We start from the raw sequence: 20,549 nt of genomic DNA, 5'->3' as shown, positions 1-20,549 counted from the left end.
GGTCTGTTGCTGCCGCGGCACCTTATGGTCGTTCTCCTGTGAGTCTAGATGTTTGAATCCGACGCTAAAATGATAGTGAATTGTAACGTTCGGCGCCTCCTAATGACGATAGAAGACTCAAATTGCGTCGAGATTCAATACATCGTCCTCCAGCCGATTTGTCTCCAAGGGGATATTGCTGCCTCGGGCACCAAATGGTCCGTCTGCTGTGAGTCTAGATTTTCGAATCCGACGAAAAACTGATAGTTAATTGTAACATGCAGTGCCACCTAATGCCGATGGAACACTCAAATTGCGTCGCGATCCAATACATCGTCCTCCAGCCGACTCGTCTCCAAGGGTCTAATGCTGCCTCGGGCACCTTATGGTCGTTCTCTTGTAAGTCTAGATTTTCGAATCCGACGCTAAACTGATAGTTCATTATAACGTTCAGGGCGACCTAATGACGATGGAACACTCAAATTGTGTCGATATGCAAAACATCGGCCTCCAGTCGATTTGTCTCCAAGGGGTATATTGCTGTCTCGAACACCGTATGAACTTCTCCTGTGAGTAGATTTTCCAATCCGACGCTAAAAAGATAGTTAATTGCAACGCGCAGGGCCTTGTAATGACGATGGAACACTCACATTGCGTCGAGATTCAATACATTGGCCTCCAGCCGACTTGTCTCCAAGGGTCTGTTGCTGCCTCGGGCACCTTATGGTCGTTTTCCTATGAGTTTAGATTATCGAATCCGACGCAAAAATGATAGTTAATTGTAACGTATATTGCCACCTAATGACGATGAAACACTCAAATTGCGTCGAGATTCAATACATCGGCCTCCAGCCGACTTGTCTCCAAGGGTCTGTTGCTGCCTCGGGCACCTTATGGTCGTTCTCCTGTGAGTTTAGATTATCGAATCCGACGCAAAAATGATAGTAATTGTAACGATTAGGGGCTCCTAATGACGATGGGACACTCAAATTGCGTCGAGATTCAATACATCGTCCTCCAGCCGACTTGTCTCCATGGGGATATTACTGCCTCCGACCTCTTAATGTTCGCTCTCATGTGAGTCTAGAGTTTCGAATCCGACGCGACACTGATTGTTAATTGTAACGTTCAGGGCCTCCTAATGACGATGGAACTCTCAAATTGCGTCGAGATTCAATACATCGTCCTCCAGCCGACTTGTCTCCAAGGGTCTATTGCTGCCTCGGGCACCTTATGGTCGTTCTCCTGTGAGTCTAGATTTTCGAATCCGACGCAAAAATGATAGTTAGTTGTAACGTTCAGGGCCTTCTAATGACGATGGAACACTCAAATTGCGTCGAGATTCAATACATCGGCCTCCAGCCGACTTGTCTCCAAAGGGATATCGCTGCCTCGGGCACCACATGCTCCGTCTTCGGTGATTCTACGTTTCCGAATCCGACGCAAGACTCATAGTTAATTGTAACGTTCAGGGCCTCCTATTGGCGATGGAACACTCAAATTGCGTCGAGATTCAATACATCAACCTCCAGCCGACTTGTCTCCAAGGGTCTGTTGCTGCCTCGGGCACCTTATGGCCGTTCTCCTGTGAGTCTAGATTTTCGAATCCGACGCCAAAATGATAGTTAATTGTAACGTTCAGGGCCTTCTAATGACGATGGAACACTCAACTTGCGTCGAGATTCAATACAGCGGCCTCCAGCCGACTTGTCTCCAAGGGTCTGTTGCTGCCTCGGGCACCTTATGGTCGTTCTCCTGTGAGTTTAGATTATCGAATCAGACGCAAAAATGATAGTTAATTGTAACGTTTACGGCCTCCTAATGACGATGGGACACTCAAATTGCGTCGAGATTCAATACATCGTAATCCAGCCGACTTGTCTCCATGGGGATATTACTGCCTCCGGCCTCTTATGTTCGCTCTCATGTGAGTCTAGATTTTCGAATCCGACGCGAAACTGATAGTTAATTGTAACGTTCAGGGCCTCCTAATGACGATGGAACACTCAAATTGCGTCGAGATTCAATACATCGGCCTCCAGCGGACTTGTCTCCAAGGGGATATTGCTGTCTCGAGCACCGTATGATCTTCTCCTGTGAGTAGATTTTCGAATCCGACGCTAAAATGATTGTTAATTGTAACGTTCAGGGCCTCCTAATGACGATGGAGCACTTAAATTGCGTCAAGAATCAATACATCGGCCTCCAGCCGACTTGTCTCCAAGGGTCTATTGCTGCCTCGGGCAACTTATGGTCGTTCTCCGGTGAGTCTAGATTTTCCAATCCGACGCAAAAATGATAGTTAATTGTAACGTTCAGGGCCCTAATGCCGATGGAACACTCAAATTGCGTCGAGATTCAATACACCGGCATTCAGCCGATTTGTCTCAATGGGTCTATTGTTGCCTCGGGCACCTTATGGTCGTTCTCCTGTGAGTCTAGATTTTCAAATCCGACGCAACAATTATAGTTAATTGTAACGTTCAGGGCCTTCTAATGACGATGGAACTCTCAAATTGCGTCGAGATTCAATACATCGTCTTCCAGCCGACTTGTCTCCAAGGGGATATCGCTGCCTCGGGCACCACATCGTCCGTCTCCGGTGATTCTACGTTTTCGAATCCGACGCGAAACTGATAGTTAATTGTAACGTTCAGGGCCTCCAAATGACGATGGAGCACTCAAATTGCGTCGCGATTCAATACATCGTCCTCCAGCGGACTGGTCTCCAAGGGGATATTGCTGCATCGGGCACCTTATGGTCCGTCTCCAGTGAGTCTAGATTTTCGAATCCGACGAAAAACTGACAGTTAATTGTAACATTCAGGGCCTCCTAATGACGATGGAACACTCATTTTGCGTCGCGATCCAATACATCATCCTCCAACCGACTTGTCTCCTAGGGTCAATAGCTGCCACGGGCACCTTCTGATCGTTCTGCTGTGAGTCGAGATTTTCGAACCCGACGCAAAACTGATTGTTAATTGTAACGTTCTGGGCCACCTAATGACGTTTGAACACTCAAATTGAGTCGAGATTCAATACATCGTCATCCAGCCGACTTTTCTCAATGGGGATATTACTGCCTTCGGCCTCTTATGTTCGCTCTCATGTGAGTCTAGATTTTCGAACCAGACGCGAAACTGATTGTTAATTGTAACGTTCAGGGCTTCCTAATGACGATGGAACACTCAAATTGCCTCGAGTTTCATTGCATCGGCATTCAGCCGATTTGCCTTTAAGGGTCTATTGCTGCATCGGGCACCGTATGGTCGTTCCCCTGTGAATCAACATTTTAGAATCCGACGCAAAACTGATAGTTAAATGTAATGCTCAGGGCCTCTTAATGACGATGGAACAATGAAATTGCGTCGAGAGTCAATTCATCTTCCTCCAGCCGACTTGTCTACAAGGGGATATTGCTGGCTCGGGCTCCATGTGGTCCGTCTCCTGTGAGTCTAGATTTTCGAATCCGACGCGAAACTGATAGTTAATTGTAAGGTTCAGGGCCTCCTAATGACAATGGAACACTCAAATTGCGTCGAGATTCAATACATCGACCTCCAGTCGACTTGTATCCAAGGGCATATTGCAGTCTCGTGCACCATATGATCCTTCTCCTGTTAGTAGATTTTCTAATCCGACGCAAAAATGATAGTGAATTGTAACGTTCAGGGCCTCCTAATGCCGATGGAACACTCAAATTGCGTCGAGATTCAATACATCGGCCTCCAGCCGACTTGTCTCCAAGGGTCTATTGTTGCCTTGGGCACCGTATGGTCGTTCCCCTGTGAGTCAACATTTTAGAATCCGACGCAAAACTGATAGTTAATTGTGACGTTCAGGGCCACCTAATGACGATGGAACACTCAAATTGCGTCGAGATTCAATACATCGGCCTCCAGCCGCCTTGTCTCCAAGGGGATATTGCTGTCTCGGGCACAATATGATCCTTCTCCTGTGAGTCTAGATTTTCGTCTCCGACGCAAAAATGATAGTGAATTGTAACGTTCAGCGCCTCCTAATGACGATAGAAGACTCAAATTACGTCGAAATTCAATACATCGTCGTCCAGCCGATTTGTCTCCAAGGGGATATTACTGCCTCGGGCACCAAATGGTCCGTCTGCTGTGAGGCTAGATTTTCGAATCCGACGAAAAACTGATAGTTAATTGTAACATTCAGGGCCTCCTAACGATGATGGAACACTCAAATTACGTCGCGATCCAATACATCGTCCTACAGCCGACTTGTCTCCAAGGGTCTAATGCTGCCTCGGGCACCTTATGGTCGTTCTCTTGTAAGTCTAGATTTTCGAATCCGACGCAAAACTGATAGTTCATTATGACGTTCATGGCGACCTAATGACGATGGAACACTCAAATTGCGTCGATATTCAATACATCCGCCTCCAGTCGATTTGTCTCCAAGGGGTATATTGCTGTCGCGAGCACCGTATGAACTTCTCCTGTGGGTAGAATTTCGAATCCGACGAAAAACTGATAGTTAATTGTAAGGTTTAGGGCCTCCTAATGACGATGGAAAACTCAAATTGCGTTGAGATTCAATACATCGTCCTCCAGTCGACTTGTCTCCATGGGGATATTACTGCCTCCGGCCTATTATATTCGCTCTCATGTGAGTCTAGATTTTCGAATCCGACGCAAAACTGATTGTTAATTGTAACGTTCAGGGCTTCCTAATGACGATGGAACACTCAAAATGCCTCGAGATTCAATAAATCGGCATTCAACCGATTTGTCTCCAAGGGTCTATTGCTGCCTCGGGCACCTTATGGTCGTTCTCCTGTGGGTTTAGATTATCGAATCCGACGCAAAAATGATAGGTAATTGTAACGTTTAGGGCCTCCTAATGACGATGGGACACTCAAATTCAATACATCGTCCTCCAGCAGACTTGTCTAAATGGGGATATTACTGCCTCCGGCCTCTTATGTTCGCTCTCATGTGAGTCTAGGTTTTCGAATCCGACGCGAAACTGATAGTTAATTGTAACTTTCAGGGCTTCCTAATGACGATGGAACACTCAAATTGCCTCGAGATTCAATACATCGGCATTCAGCCGATTTGTCTCCAAGGGTCTATTGCTGCCTCGGGCACCGTATGGTCGTTCCCCTGTGAGTCAACATTTTAGAATCCGACGCAAAACTGATAGTTAAATGTAATGCTCAGGGCCTCTTAATGACGATGGAACACTCATTTTGCGTCGAGAGTCAATACATCGGCCTCCAGCCGACTTGTCTCCAAGGGTCTATTGCTGCCTCGGGCACCTTATGGTCGTTCTCCTGTGAGTCTAGATTTTCGAATCCGACGCAAAAATGATAGTTAATTGTAACATTCAGGGCCTCCTAATGACGATGGAACACTCAAATTGCGTCGCGATCCAATACATCGTCCTCCAGCCGACTTGTCTCCAAGGGTCTAATGCTGCCTCGGGCACCTTATGGTCGTTTTCTTGTAATTCTAGATTTTCGAATCCGACGCAAAAATGATAGTTAATTGTAACGTTCAGGGCCTCCTAATGACGATGGAACTCTCAAACTGCGTCGAGATTCAATACATCGTCCTCCAGCCGACTTGTCTCCAAGGGTCTATTGCTGCCTCGGGCACCTTATGGTCGTTCTCCTGTGAGTCTAGATTTTCGAATCCGACGCGAAACTGATAGTTAACTATAACGTTCAGGGCCTCCTAATGCCGATGGAACACTCAAATTGCGTCGAAATTCAATACATCGGCCTCCAGCCGACTTGTCTCCAAGGGTCTATTGCTGCCTCGGGCACCTTATGGTCGTTCTTCTGTGAGTTTAGATTATCGAATCCGACGCAAAAATGATAGTTAATTGTAACGTTTAGGGCCTCCTAATGACGATGGAACACTCAAATTGCGTCGAGATTCAATACATCGGCCTCCAGCCGACTTGTCTCCAAGGGTCTATTGCTGCCTCGGGCACCTTATGGTCGTTCTCCTGAGAATCTAGATTTTCGAATCCGACGCAAAACTCATAGTTAATTGTAACGTTCAGGGCCTTGTAATGACGATGGAACACTCAAATTGCGTCGAGATTCAATACATCGGCCTCCAGCCGACTTGACTCCAAGGGGATATCGCTGCCTCGGGCACCACATGTGAAACGTCCCCTTTCAACAATTATACAGGACTGTGCTTAACCTGACACACAATATTTTTAGCGCAACGCAATCTGACTTTCAAAATTTCCTACTAAAGAATGGCCCTGACAAACATTAAACTATACCTTTCACAAATCACTTACCTCACAAAAATCTTCGCTGCTCAAGCTACTGCAATACACCGAGCGCCACTACTGCCAGCTAATTAAAAGATTCAAACTACTGAAGGCACTAACTACTGATAGGGATAGTTAGCAAATGAAAGATATTAATAGAGAACAAACAATGTATTTACCTTGATATCATCATATATAAATATATCAGTTCATGAAAAATTATAAACTCCGCCATCTCTCTCCCCACATCCACCACTGCTGGCGGCTCACCTCCAACTGCGCAACGCTACGCGCTGTTCACAGCCAGCTGCCTAACACTACAATGGCGAGAATTACAACAATGCCAACTAGCGACAGACTGCACACAGCACAGCCAGTGATTTTCATATTGAGTGCTACGTAACGTTGCCAATAAGAAAACATAAACAGCCTACTTACATAGTCCCCATGCTCCCCACAAAAATTTTTTACAAATGGTGTTGGGCACTGGCCAATACAGATTTGACAAAAATTTTTCACAATTACAGTAACAAAGATATAAAATGCACACACTTATTGATACATTGTTGGTCAAAAGCTAAAAATTTCTCACAGTCCATAAAGACAGTCCACATTGTTCATCACAGTGAAACTGCCGTTTCTTTTCTCAAAGTCTGAGCAGTAAAAGACAACGCACCCAGAAGTAGTGGATTTCCATGCAGTCTTGAAGAAGTAGTGTTGTCCTTCCAATGGAAAGACAGTGCTGACTCTTGGCATGCTGACAGGTAATGGGCCACAATGGAGCAAACCCACAGCAGAGTCATTCGAAGTTTTGAAGAATATTGGTAGGTAGGTCATCACAGAGCAGACCCACTGGAGTCCTGGTAGAGATTGTGGTATTGGTGGGCCACCAGAGGTGCAGACCCACTGTAGTCCTTGTAGAGATTACGGTATTGGTGGGCCATCAAAGATGCAGACCCACTGTAGTCCTTGTAGAGATGGCCAGCAGCCATCTGTTGTGACTGTGCAGGTGCACAATCACCATTGAAGAGTCTTGCGGATAATATAGCAAGTCCATAAACCACCACTTGTGCACTCACAAAGTTTTTGAAATTGTCCTTAGAACCAGCAATGCTGTTATCCAGTCCCTTGCTGAGTTATTAACACACGTGCAAACACTAACAGTCCTTACTTCTCACATGTTGTCCACATACTATGACCAACAAAAACGTGTGCAGTGAAATGTAACTAACAAGTTAATAATGTCATGAAGTGGTGACAATTACAATTTTATAACATAAGAATACAATTACAAAGGTACAAAATACATCATTAAAAACATAATAATACAGATAACATTTGTAGTACAGGCTTTACAAAAGAATAGAAATAAACATATACATCAGTGGAATTATGACATGAGTACATACATAAAAGATCAGAATAACTTGCGAAACATCAACTTCACACATGAGCATTTAAACAGAATGATTGAAAGGGGACGTTTCACATGTTCCTTCTCCGGTGATTCTACGTTTTCGAATCCGACGCAAAACTCATAGTCAATTGTAACGTTCAGGGAATCCTAATGACGATGGAGCACACAAATTGAGTCGAGATTCAATACATCGACCTCCAGCCGACTTGTCTCCAAGGGTCTATTGCTGCCTCGGGCACCTTATGGTAGTTCTCCTGTGAGTCTAGATTTTCGAATCCGACGCAAAAATGATAGTTAATTGTAACGTTCAGGGCCTTATAATGACGATGGAACACTCAAATTGCGTCGAGATTCAATACATCGGCCTCCAGCCGACTTGTCTCCAAGGGGATATCGCTGCCTCGGGCACCACATGGTCCGGCTCCGGTGACTCTACGCTTTCGAATCCGACGCAAAACTCACAGTTAATTGTAACGTTCAGGGCCTCCTAATGACGATGGAGCACACAAATTGAGTCGGGATTCAACACATCGGCCTCCAGCCGAGTTGTCTCCAAGGGTCTATTGCTGCCTCGGGCACCTTATGGTCGTTCTCCTGTGAGTCTAGATTTTCGAATCCGACGCAAAAATGATAGTTAATTGTAACGTTCAGGGCCTTGTAATGACGATGGAACACTCAAATTGCGTCGAGATTCAATACATCGGCCGCCAGCCGACTTGTCTCCAAGGGTCTGTTGCTGCCTCGGGCACCTTAGGGTCGTTCTCCTGTGAGTTTAGATTATCGAATCCGACGCAAAAATGATAGTTAATTGTAACGTTTAGGGCCTCCTACTGACGATGGGACACTAAAATTGCGTCGAGATTCAATACATCGTCCTCCAGGCGACTTGTCTCCATGGGGATATTACTGCCTCCGGCCTCTTATGCTCGCTCTCATGTGAGTCTAGATTTTCGAATCCGTCGCGAAACTGATAGTTAATTGTAACGTTCAGGGCCTCCTAATGACGATGGAACACTCACATTGCGTCGAGATTCAATACATCGGCCTCCAGCGGACTTGTCTCCAAGGGGATATTGCTGTCTCGAGCACCGTATGAACTTCTCCTGTGAGTAGATTTTCGAATCCGACGCTAAAATGATTGGTAATTGTAACGTTCAAGGCCTCCTAATGACGATGGAACACTCAAATTGCCTCAAGAATCAATACATCAGTTTCCAGCCGACTTGTCTCAAAGGGTCTATTGCTGCCTCGAGCACCGTATGAAATTCTCCTGTGAGTAGATTTTCGAATCCGACGCATAAATGATAGTTAAATGTAACGTTCAGGGACTCCTAAAGACGATGGAACACTCAAATTGCGTCGAGAGTCAATACATCGATCTCCAGTCGACTTGTATCCAAGGGGATATCGCAGTCTCGTGCACCATATGATCTATCTCCTGTTAGTAGATTTTCGGATCTTACGCTAAAATGATAATTAACTGTAACGTTCAGGGCCTCCTAATGCCGATGGAACACTCAAATTGCGTCGAGATTCAATACATCGGATTCCAGCCGCCTTGTCTCCAACGGTCTATTGCTGCCTCGGGCACCTTAAGGTCGTTCTCCTGTGAGTCTAGATTTTCGAATCCGACGCAAAAATGATAGTTAATTGTAACGTTTAGGGCCTCCTAATGACGATGAGACACTCAAATTGCGTCGAGATTCAATACATCGTTCTCCAGCCGACTTGTCTCCATGGGGATATTACTGCCTCCGGCCTCTTATGTTCGCTCTCATGTGAGTCTAGATTTTCGAATCCGACGCGAAACTGATTGTTAATTGTAACGTTCAGGGCTTCCTAATGCCGATGGAACACTCAAATTGCCTCGAGATTCAATACATCGGCATTCAGCCGATTTATCTCCATGGGTGTATTGCTGCCTCGGGCTCCATGTGGTCCGTCTCCTGTGAGTCTAGCTTCTCGAATCCGACGCGAAACTGATAGTTAATTGTAAGGTTCAGGGCCTCCTAATGACGATGGAACATTTAAACTGCGTCAAGATTCAATACATCGACCTCCAGTCGACTTGTATCCAAGGGGATATTGCAGTCTCGTGCACCATATGATCCTTCTCCTGTTAGTAGATTTTCGAATCCGACGCAAAAATGATAGCGAATTGTAACGTTCAGGGCCTCCTAATGCCGATGGAACACTCAAATTGCGTCGAGAGTCAATACATCGGCCTCCAGCCGACTTGTCTCCAAGGGTCTTTTGCTGCCTCGGGCACCTAATGGTCGTTCTCCTGTGAGTCTAGATTTTCGAATCCGACGCAAAAATGATAGTTAATTGTAACGTTCAGGGCTTTCTAATGACGATGGAACAATCAAATTGCGTCGAGATTCAATACATCGGCCTCCAGCCGACTTGCCTCCAAGGGGATATCGCTGCCTCGGGCACCACATGGTCCGTCTCCGGTGATTCTACGTTTTCGAATCCGACGCAAAACTCATAGTTAATTGTAACGTTCAGGGCCTCCTATTGGCGATGGAACACTCAAACTGCGACGAGATTCAATTCATCGACCTCCAGCCGACTTGTCTCCGAAGGGTCTATTGCTGCTTCGGGCACCTTATGGTCGTTCCCCTGTGAGTCTAGATTTTCGAATCCGACGCAAAATGATAGTTAATTGTAACGTTCAGGGCCTTGTAATGACGATGGAACACTCAAATTGCCTCGAGATTCATTACATCGGCCTCCAGCCGACTTGTCTCCAAGGGTCTGTTGCTGCCTCGGGCACCTCACGGTCGTTCTCTTGTATGTCTAGATTTTCGAAAGCGACACAAAAATGATAGTTCATTATAACGTTCAGGGCGACCTAATGACGATGGAACACTCAAATTGCGTCGAGATTCAATACATCGGCCTCCAATCGATTTGTCTCCAAGGGGTATATAGCTGTCTCGAGCACCGTATGAACTTCTCCTGTGAGTAGATTTTCGAATCCGACGCTAAAATGATTGTTAATTGTAACGTTCAGGGCCTCCTAATGACGATGGAACAGTCAAATTGCGTCAAAAATCAATACATCGGGTTCCAGCCGACTTGTCTCCAAGGGTCTATAGCTGCCTCGGGCACCTTATGGTCGTTCTCCTGTGAGTCAAGATTTTCGAATCCGACGCATAAATGATAGTTAATTGTAACGTTCAGGGACTCCTAAAGACGATGGAACACTCAAATTGCGTCGAGAGTCAATACATCGACCTCCAGTCGACTTGTATCCTAGGGGATATTGCAGTCTCGTGCACCATATGATCCTTCTCCTGTTAGTAGATTTTCGAATCCGACGCTAAAATGATAGTTAACTGTAACGTTCAGGGCCTCCTAATGCCGATGGAACAATCAAGTTGCGTCGAGATTCAATACATCGGCCTCCAGCCGACTTGTCTCCAAGGGTCTATTGCTGCCTCGGGCACCTTATGGTCGTTATCTTGTAAGTCTAGATTTTCGAATCCGACGCAAAAATGATAGTTAATTGTAACGCTCAGGGCCTCCTAATGCCGATGGAACACTCAAATTACGTCGAGATTCAATACATCGGCCTCCAGCCGACTTGTCTCCAAGGGTCTATTGCTGCCTCGGGCACCTTATAGTCGTTCTCCTGTGAGTCTAGATTTTCGAATCCGACGCAAAAATGATAGTTAATTGTAACGTTCAGGGCCTTGTAATGACGATGGAACACTCAAATTGCGTCGAGATTCAATACATCGGCCTCCAGCCGACATGTCTCCAAGGGTTAGTCGCTGCCTCGGGCACCTTATGGTCGTTCTCCTGTGGGTTTAGATTATCGAATCCGACGCAAAAATGATAGTGAATTGTAACGTTTAGGGCCACCTAATGACGATGGGACACTCAAATTGCGTCGAGATTCAATACATCGTCCTCCAGCCGACTTGTCTCCATGGGGATATTACTGCATCCGGCCTCTTATGTTCGCTATCATGTGAGTCTAGAATTTCGAATCCGACGCAAAACTGATTGTTAATTGCAACGTTAAGGGCTTCCTAATGACGATGGAACACTCAAATTGCCTCGAGACTCAATACATCGGCATTCAGCCGATTTGTCTCCAAGGGTCTATTGCTGCCTCGGGCACCTTATGGTCGTTCTCCTGTGAGTCTAGATTTTCAAATCCGACGCAAAAATGATAGTTAATTGTAACGTTCAGGGCCTTGTAATGACGATGGAACACTCAAATTGCGTCGAGATTCAATACATCGGCCTCCAGCCGACTTGTCACCAAGGGTCTGTTGCTGCCTCGGGCACCTTATGGTCGTTCTCCTGTGAGTTTAGATTATCGAATCCGACGCAATAATGACAGTTAATTGTAACGTTTAGGGCCTCCTAATGACGATGGAACACTCAAATTGCGTCGAGATTCAATACATCGGCCTCCAGCCGACTTGTCTCCAAGGGTCTGTTGCTGCCTCGGGCACCTTATGGTCGTTCTCCTGTGAGTTTAGATTATCGAATCCGACGCAAAAATGATAGTTAATTGTAACGTTTAGTGCCTCCTAATGACGATGGAACACTCAAATTGCGTCATGATTCAATACATCGGCCTCCAACCCACTTGTCTCCAAGGGGATATTGCTGTCTCGGGCCTCTTATGTTCGCTCTCATGTGAGTCTAGATTTTCGAATCCGACGCGAAACTGATTGATAATTGTAACGTTCAGGGCTTCCTAATGACGATGGAACACTCAAATTGCGTCGAGATTCAATACATCGACCTCCAGTAGACCTGTATCCAAGGGGATATTGCAGTCTCGTGCACCATATGATCCTTCTCCTGTTAGTAGATTTTCGAATCCGACGATAAAATGATAGTTAATTGTAACGTTCAGGGCCTCCTAATGACGATGGAACACTCAAATTGCGACGAGATTCAATACATCGTCCTCCAGCCGACTTGTCTCCAAGGGCCTGTTGCTGCCTCGGGCACCTTATGGTCGTTCTCCTGTAGTTTAGATTATCGAATCCGACGCATAAATGATAGTTAATTGTAACGTTCAGGAACTCCTAAAGACGATGGAACACTCAAATTGCGTCGAGAGTCAATACATCGACCTCCAGTCGACTTGTATCCGAGGGGATATTACAGTCTCGCGCACCATATGATCCTTCTCCTGTTAGTAGATTTTCGAATCCGACGCTAATATGATAGTTAACTGTAACGTCCAGGGCCTCCTAATGCCGATGGAACACTCAAATTGCGTCCAGATTCAATACATCGGCCTCCAGCCGACTTGTCTCCAAGGGTCTATTGCTGCCTCGTGCACCTTATTGTCGTTCTTCTGTGAGTATAGATTTTCGAATCCGACGCAAAAATGATAGTTAATTGTAACGTTCAGGTCCTTGTAATGACGATGGAACACTCTAATTGCGTCGAGATTCAATACATCGGCCTCCAGCCGACTTGTCTCCAAGGGTCTGTTGCTGCCTCGTGCACCATATGATCCTTGTCCTGTTAGTAGATTTTCGAATCCGACGCTAAAATGATAGTTAACTGTAACGTTTAGGGCCTCCTAATGACGATGGGACACTCAAATTGCTTCGAGATTCAATACATCGTCCTCCAGCCGACTTGTCTCCATGGGGATATTACTGCCTCCGGCCTCTTATGTTCGCTCTCATGTGAGTGTAGATTTTCGAATCCGACGCGAAACTGATTGTTAATTGTAACGTTCAGGGCTTCCTAATGACGATGGAACACTCAAATTGCCTCGAGATTCAATACATCGGCATTCAGCCGATTTGTCTCCAAGGGTCTATTGCTGCCTCGGCACCGTATGGTCGTTCCCCTGTGAGTCCACATTTTAGAATCCGACGCGAAACTGATAGTTAAATGTAATGCTCAGGGCCTCTTAATGACGATGGAACACTCAAATTGCGTCGAGAGTCAATACATCTTCCTCCAGCCGACCTGTCTACAAGGGGATATTGCTGCCTCGGGCTCCATGTGGTCCGTCTCCTGTGAGTCTAGATTTTCGAATCCGACGCGAAACTGATAGTTAATTGTGAGGTTCAGGGCCTCCAAATGACGATGGAACACTCAAATTGCCTCGAGACTCAATACATCGGCATTCAGCCGATTTGTCTCCAAGGGTCTATTGCTGCGTCGGGCACCAAATGGTCGTTCTCCTGTGAGTCTAGATTTTCGAATCCGACGCATAAATGATAGTTAATTGTAACGTTCAGGGACTCCTAATGACGATGGAACACTCAAATTGCGTCGAGAGTCAATACATCGACCTCCACCCCACTTGTCTCCAAGGGGATATTGCTGTCTCGGGCCTCTTATGTTCGCTCTCATGTGAGTCTAGATTTTCGAATCCGACGCGAAACTGATTGTTAATTGAAACGTTCAGGGCTTCCTAATGACGATGGAACACTCAAATTGCGTCGAGATTCAATACATCGACCTCCAGTCGACCTGTATCCAAGGGGATATTGCAGTCTCGTGCACCATATGATCCTTCTCCTGTTAGTAGATATTCGAATCCGACATTAAAATGATAGTTAATTGTAACGTTCAGGGCCTCCTAATGACGATGGAACACTCAAATTGCGACGAGATTCAATACATCGTCTTCCAGCCGACTTGTCTCCAAGGGTCTATTGCTGCCTCGGGCACCAAATGGTCGTTCTCCTGTGAGTCTAGATTTTCGAATCCGACGCATAAATGATAGTTAATTGTAACGTTCAGGGACTCCTAATGACGATGGGACACTCAAATTGCGTCGAGAGTCAATACATCGACCTCCAGTCGACTTGTATCCAAGGGGATAATGCAGTCTCGTGCACCATATGATCCTTCTCCTGTTAGTAGATTTTCGAATCCGACGCTAAAATGATAGTTAACTGTAATGTTCAGGGCCTCCTAATGCCGATGGAACACTCAAATAGCGTCGAGATTCAATACATCGGCCTCCAGCCGACTTGTCTCCAAGGGTCTATTGCTGCCTCGGGCACCTTATGATCGTTCTCCTGTGAGTCTAGATTTTCGAATCCGACGCAAAAATGATAGTTAATTGTAACGTTCAGGGCCTTGTAATGACGATGGAACACTCAAATTGCGTCGAGATTCAATACATCGGCCTCCAGCCGACTTGTCTCCAAGGGCCTGTTGCTGCCTCGGGCACCTTATGGTCGTTCTCCTGAGAGTTTAGATTATCGAATCCGACGCATAAATGATAGTTAATTGTAACGTTCAGGAACTCCTAAAGACGACGGAACACTCAAATTGCGTCGAGAGTCAGTACATCGACCTCCAGTCGACTTGTATCCGAGGGGATATTACAGTCTCGTGCACCATATGATCCTTCTCCTGTTAGTAGATTTTCGAATCCGACGCTAAAATGATAGTTAACTGTAACGTTTAGGGCCTCCTAATGTCGATGGGACACTCAAATTGCTTCGAGATTCAATACATCGTCCTCCAGCCGACTTGTCTCCATGGGGATATTACTGCCTCCGGCCTCTTATGTTCGCTCTCATGTGAGTGTAGATTTTCGAATCCGACGCGAAACTGATTGTTAATTGTAACGTTCAGGGCTTCCTAATGACGATGGAACACTCAAATTGCCTCGAGATTCAATACATCGGCATTCAGCCGATTTGTCTCCAAGGGTCTATTGCTGCCTCGGGCACCGTATGGTCGTTCCCCTGTGAGTCTACATTTTAGAATCCGACGCGAAACTGATAGTTAAATGTAATGCTCAGGGCCTCTTAATGACGATGGAACACTCAAATTGCGTCGAGAGTCAATACATCTTCCTCCAGCCGACTTGTCTACAAGGGGATATTGCTGCCTTGGGCTCCATGTGGTCCGTCTCCTGTGAGTCTAGATTTTCGAATCCGACGCGAAACTGATAGTTAATTGTGAGGTTCAGGGCCTCCTAATGACGATGGAACACTCAAATTGCCTCGAGACTCATTACATCGGCATTCAGCCGATTTGTCTCCAAGGGTCTATTGCTGCGTCGGGCACCTTATCGTCGTTCTCCTGTGAGTCTAGATTTTCGAATCCGACGCAAAAATGATAGTTAATTGTAACGTTCAGGGCTTTGTAATGACGATGGATCACTCAAATTGCGTCGAGATTCAATACATCGGCCTCCAGCCGACTTGTCTCCAAGGGTCTGTTGCTGCCTCGGGCACCTTATGTTCGTTCTCCTGTGAGTTAAGATTATCGAATCCGACGCAAAAATGACAGTTAATTGTAACGTTTAGGGCCTCCTAATGACGATGGAACACTCAAATTGCGTCGAGATTCAATACATCGGCCTCCAGCCGACTTGTCTCCAAGGGTCTGTTGCTGCCTCGGGCACCTTATGGTCGTTCTCCTGTGAGTTTAGATTATCGAATCCGACGCAAAAATGATAGTTAATTGTAATGTTTAGGGCCTCCTAATGACGATGGAACACTCAAATTGCGTCGAGATTCAACACATCGGCCTCCACCCCACTTGTCTCCAAGGGGATATTGCTGTCTCGGGCCTCTTTTGTTCGCTCTCATGTGAGTATAGATTTTCGAATCCGACGCGAAACTGATTGATAATTGAAAAGTTCAGGGCTTCCTAATGACGATGGAACACTCAAATTGCGTCGAGATTCAATACATCGACCTCCAGTCGACCTGTATCCAAGGGGATATTGCAGTCTCGTGCACCATATGATCCTTCTCCTGTTAGTAGATTTTCGAATCCGACGATAAAATGATAGTTAATTGTAACGTTCAGGGCCTCCTAATGACGATGGAACACTCAAATTGCGACGAGATTCAATACATCGTCCTCCAGCCGACTTGTCTCCAAGGGTCTATTGCTGCCTCGGGCACCAAATGGTCGTTCTCCTGTGAGTCTAGATTTTCGAATCCGACGCATAAATGATAGTTAATTGTAACGTTCAGGGACTCCTAATGACGATGGAACACTCAAATTGCGTCGAGAGTCAATACATCGACCTCCAGTCGACTTGTATCCAAGGGGATAATGCAGTCTCGTGCACCATATGATCCTTCTCCTGTTAGTAGATTTTCGAATCCGACGCTAAAATGATAGTTAACTGTAACGTTCAGGGCCTCCTAATGCCGATGGAACACTCAAATAGCGTCGAGATTCAATACATCGGCCTCCAGCCGACTTGTCTCCAAGGGTCTATTGCTGCCTCGGGCACCTTATGATCGTTCTCCTGTGAGTCTAGATTTTCGAATCCGACGCAAAAATGATAGTTAATTGTAACGTTCAGGGCCTTGTAATGACGATGGAACACTCAAATTGCGTCGAGATTCAATACATCGGCCTCCAGCCGACTTGTCTCCAAGGGCCTGTTGCTGCCTCGGGCACCTTATGGCCGTTCTCCTGTGAGTTTAGATTATCGAAACCGACGCATAAATGATAGTTAATTGTAACGTTCAGGAACTCCTAAAGACGACGGAACACTCAAATTGCGTCGAGAGTCAGTACATCGACCTCCAGTCGACTTGTATCCGAGGGGATATTACAGTCTCGTGCACCATATGATCCTTCTCCTGTTAGTAGATTTTCGAATCCGACGCTAAAATGATAGTTAACTGTAACGTTCAGGGCCTCCTAATGCCGATGGAACACTCAAATAGCGTCCAGATTCAATACATCGGCCTCCAGCCGACTTGTCTCTAAGGGTCTGTTGCTGCCTCGTGCACCTTATTGTCGTTCTCCTGTGAGTCTAGATTTTCGAATCCGACGCAAAAATGATAGTTAATTGTAACGTTCAGGTCCTTGTAATGACGATGGAACACTCTAATTGCGTCGAGATTCAATACATCGGCCTCCAGCCGACTTGTCTCCAAGGGTCTGTTGCTGCCTCGTGCACCATATGATCCTTGTCCTGTTAGTAGATTTTCGAATCCGACGCTAAAATGATAGTTAACTGTAACGTTTAGGGCCTCCTAATGACGATGGGACACTCAAATTGCGTCGAGATTCAATACATCGTCCTCCAGCCGACTTGTCTCCATGGGGATATTACTGCCTCTGGCCTCTTATGTTCGCTCTCATGTGAGTGTAGAATTTCGAAACCGACGCGAAACTGATTGTTAATTGTAACGTTCAGGGCTTCGTAGTGACGATGGAACACTCAAATTGCCTCGAGATTCAAAACATCGGCATTCAGCCGATTTGTCTCCAAGGGTCTATTGCTGCCTCGGGCACCGTATGGTCGTTCCCCTGTGAGTCAACATTTTAGAATCCGACGCGAAACTGATAGTTAAATGTAATGCTCAGGGCCTCTACATGACGATGGAACACTCAAATTGCGTCGAGAGTCAATACATCTTCCTCCAGCCGACTTGTCTACAAGGGGATATTGCTGCCTCGGGCTCCATGTGGTCCGTCTCCTGTGAGTCTAGATTTTCGAATCCGACGCGAAACTGATAGTTAATTGTGAGGTTCAGGGCCTCCTAATGACGATGGAACACTTAAATTGCGTCGAGATTCAATACATCGACCTCCAGCCGACTTATCTCCAAGGGTCTATTGATGCCTCGGGCACCTTATCGTCGTTCTCCTGTGAGTCTAGATTTACGAATCCGACGCAAAAATGATAGTTAATTGTAACGTTCAGGGCCTTGTAATGACGATGGAAAACTCAAATTGCGTCGAGATTCAATACATCGGCCTCCAGCCCACTTGTCTCCAAGGGGATATTGCTGTCTCGGGCCTCTTATGTTCGCTCTCATGTGAGTCTAGATTTTCGAATCCGACGCGAAAGTGATTGATAATTGTAACGTTCAGGGCTTCCTAATGACGATGGAACACTCAAATTGCGTCGAGATTCAATACATCGACCTCCAGTCGACTTGTATCCAAGGGGATATTGCAGTCTCGTGCACCATATGATCCTTCTCCTGTTAGTAGATTTTCGAATCCGACGATAAAATGATAGTTAATTGTAACGTTCAGGGCCTCCTAATGACGATGGAACACTCAAATTGCGACGAGATTCAATACATCGTCCTCCAGCCGACTTGCCTCCAAGGGTCTATTGCTGCCTCGGGCACCAAATGGTCGTTCTCCTGTAAGTCTAGATTTTCGAATCCGACGCATAAATGATAGTTAATTGTAACGTTCAGGGACTCCTACTGACGATGGAACACTCAAATTGCGTCGAGAGTCAATACATCGATCTCCAGTCGACTTGTATCCAAGGGGATAATGCAGTCTCGTGCACCATATGATCCTTCTCCTGTTAATAGATTTTCGAATCCGACGCTAAAATGATAGTTAACTGTAACGTTCAGGGCCTCCTAATGCCGATGGAACACTCAAATAGCGTCGAGATTCAATACATCGGCCTCCAGCCGACTTGTCTCCAAGGGTCTATTGCTGCCTCGGGCACCTTATGGTCGTTCTCCTGTGAGTCTAGATTTTCGAATCCGACGCAAAAATGATAGTTAATTGTAACGTTCAGGGCCTTGTAATGACGATGGAACACTCAAATTGCGTCGAGATTCAATACATCGGCCTTCAGCCGACTTGTCTCCAAGGGTCTGTTGCTGCCTCGTGCACCATATGATCCTTGTCCTCTTAGTAGATTTTAAAATCCGACGCTAAAATGATAGTTAACTGTAACGTTTAGGGGCTCTTAATGACGATGGGACACTCAAATTGCGTCCAGATTCAATACATCGTCCTCCAGCCGACTTGTGTCCATGGGGATATTACTGCCTCCGGCCTCTTATGTTCGCTCTCATGTGAGTGTAGATTTTCGAATCCGACGCGAAACTGATTGTTAATTGTAACGTTCAGGGCTTCCTAATGACGATGGAACACTCAAATTGCCTCGAGATTCAATACATCGGCATTCAGCCGATTTGTCTCCAAGGGTCTATTGCTGCCTCGGGCACCGTATGGTCGTTCCCCTGTGAGTCAACATTTTAGAATCCGACGCGAAACTGATAGTTAAATGTAATGCTCAGGGCCTCTTAATGACGATGGAACACTCAAATTGCGTCGAGATTCAATACATCGGCCTCCAGCCGACTTGTCTCCAAGGGGATATTGCTGTCTCGGGCACCATATGGTCGTTCTCCTGTGAGTCTAGATTTTCGAATCCGACGCAAAAATGATAGTTAATTGTAACGTTCAGGGCCTTCTAATGACGATGGAACACTCAAATTGCGTCGAGATTCAATACATCGGCCTCCAGCCGACTTGTCTCTAAGGGGATATCGCTGCCTCGGGCACCACATTGTCCGTCTCCGGTGATTCTACGATTTCGAATCCGACGCAAAACTCATAGTTAATTGTAACGTTTAGTGCCTCCTATTGGCGATGGAACACTCAAATTGCGTCGAGATTCAATACATCGACCACCAGCCGACTTGTCTCCAAGGGTCTATTGCTGCCTCGGGCACCTTATGGTCGTTCTCCTGTGAGTCTAGATTTTCGAATCCGACGCAAAAATGATAGTTAATTGTAACTTTCAGGGCCTTGTAATGACGATGGAACACTCAAATTGCGTCGAGATTCAATACATCGTCCTCCAGCCGACTAGTCTCCAAGGGTCTGTTGCTGCCTCGGGCACCTTATGGTCGTTCTCCTGTGAGTTTAGATTATCGAATCCGACGCAAAAATGATAATTAATTGTAACGTTTAGGGCCTCCTAATGACGATGGAACACTCAAATTGCGTCGATATTCAATACATCGGCCTCCAGCCGACTTGTCTCCAAGGGTCTATTGCTGCCTCGGGCACCTTATGGTCGTTCTCCTGTGAGTCTAGATTTTCGAATCCGACGCAAAACTCATATTTAATTGTAAAGTTCAGGGCCTCCTAATGACGATGGAACACTCAAATTGCGTCAAGA

Source organism: Schistocerca serialis, unplaced genomic scaffold, assembly GCF_023864345.2.
Source record: "Schistocerca serialis cubense isolate TAMUIC-IGC-003099 unplaced genomic scaffold, iqSchSeri2.2 HiC_scaffold_1393, whole genome shotgun sequence".
NCBI classification, from domain to species: Eukaryota; Metazoa; Arthropoda; class Insecta; order Orthoptera; family Acrididae; genus Schistocerca; species Schistocerca serialis.
This window is presented reverse-complemented; position numbering follows the sequence as displayed.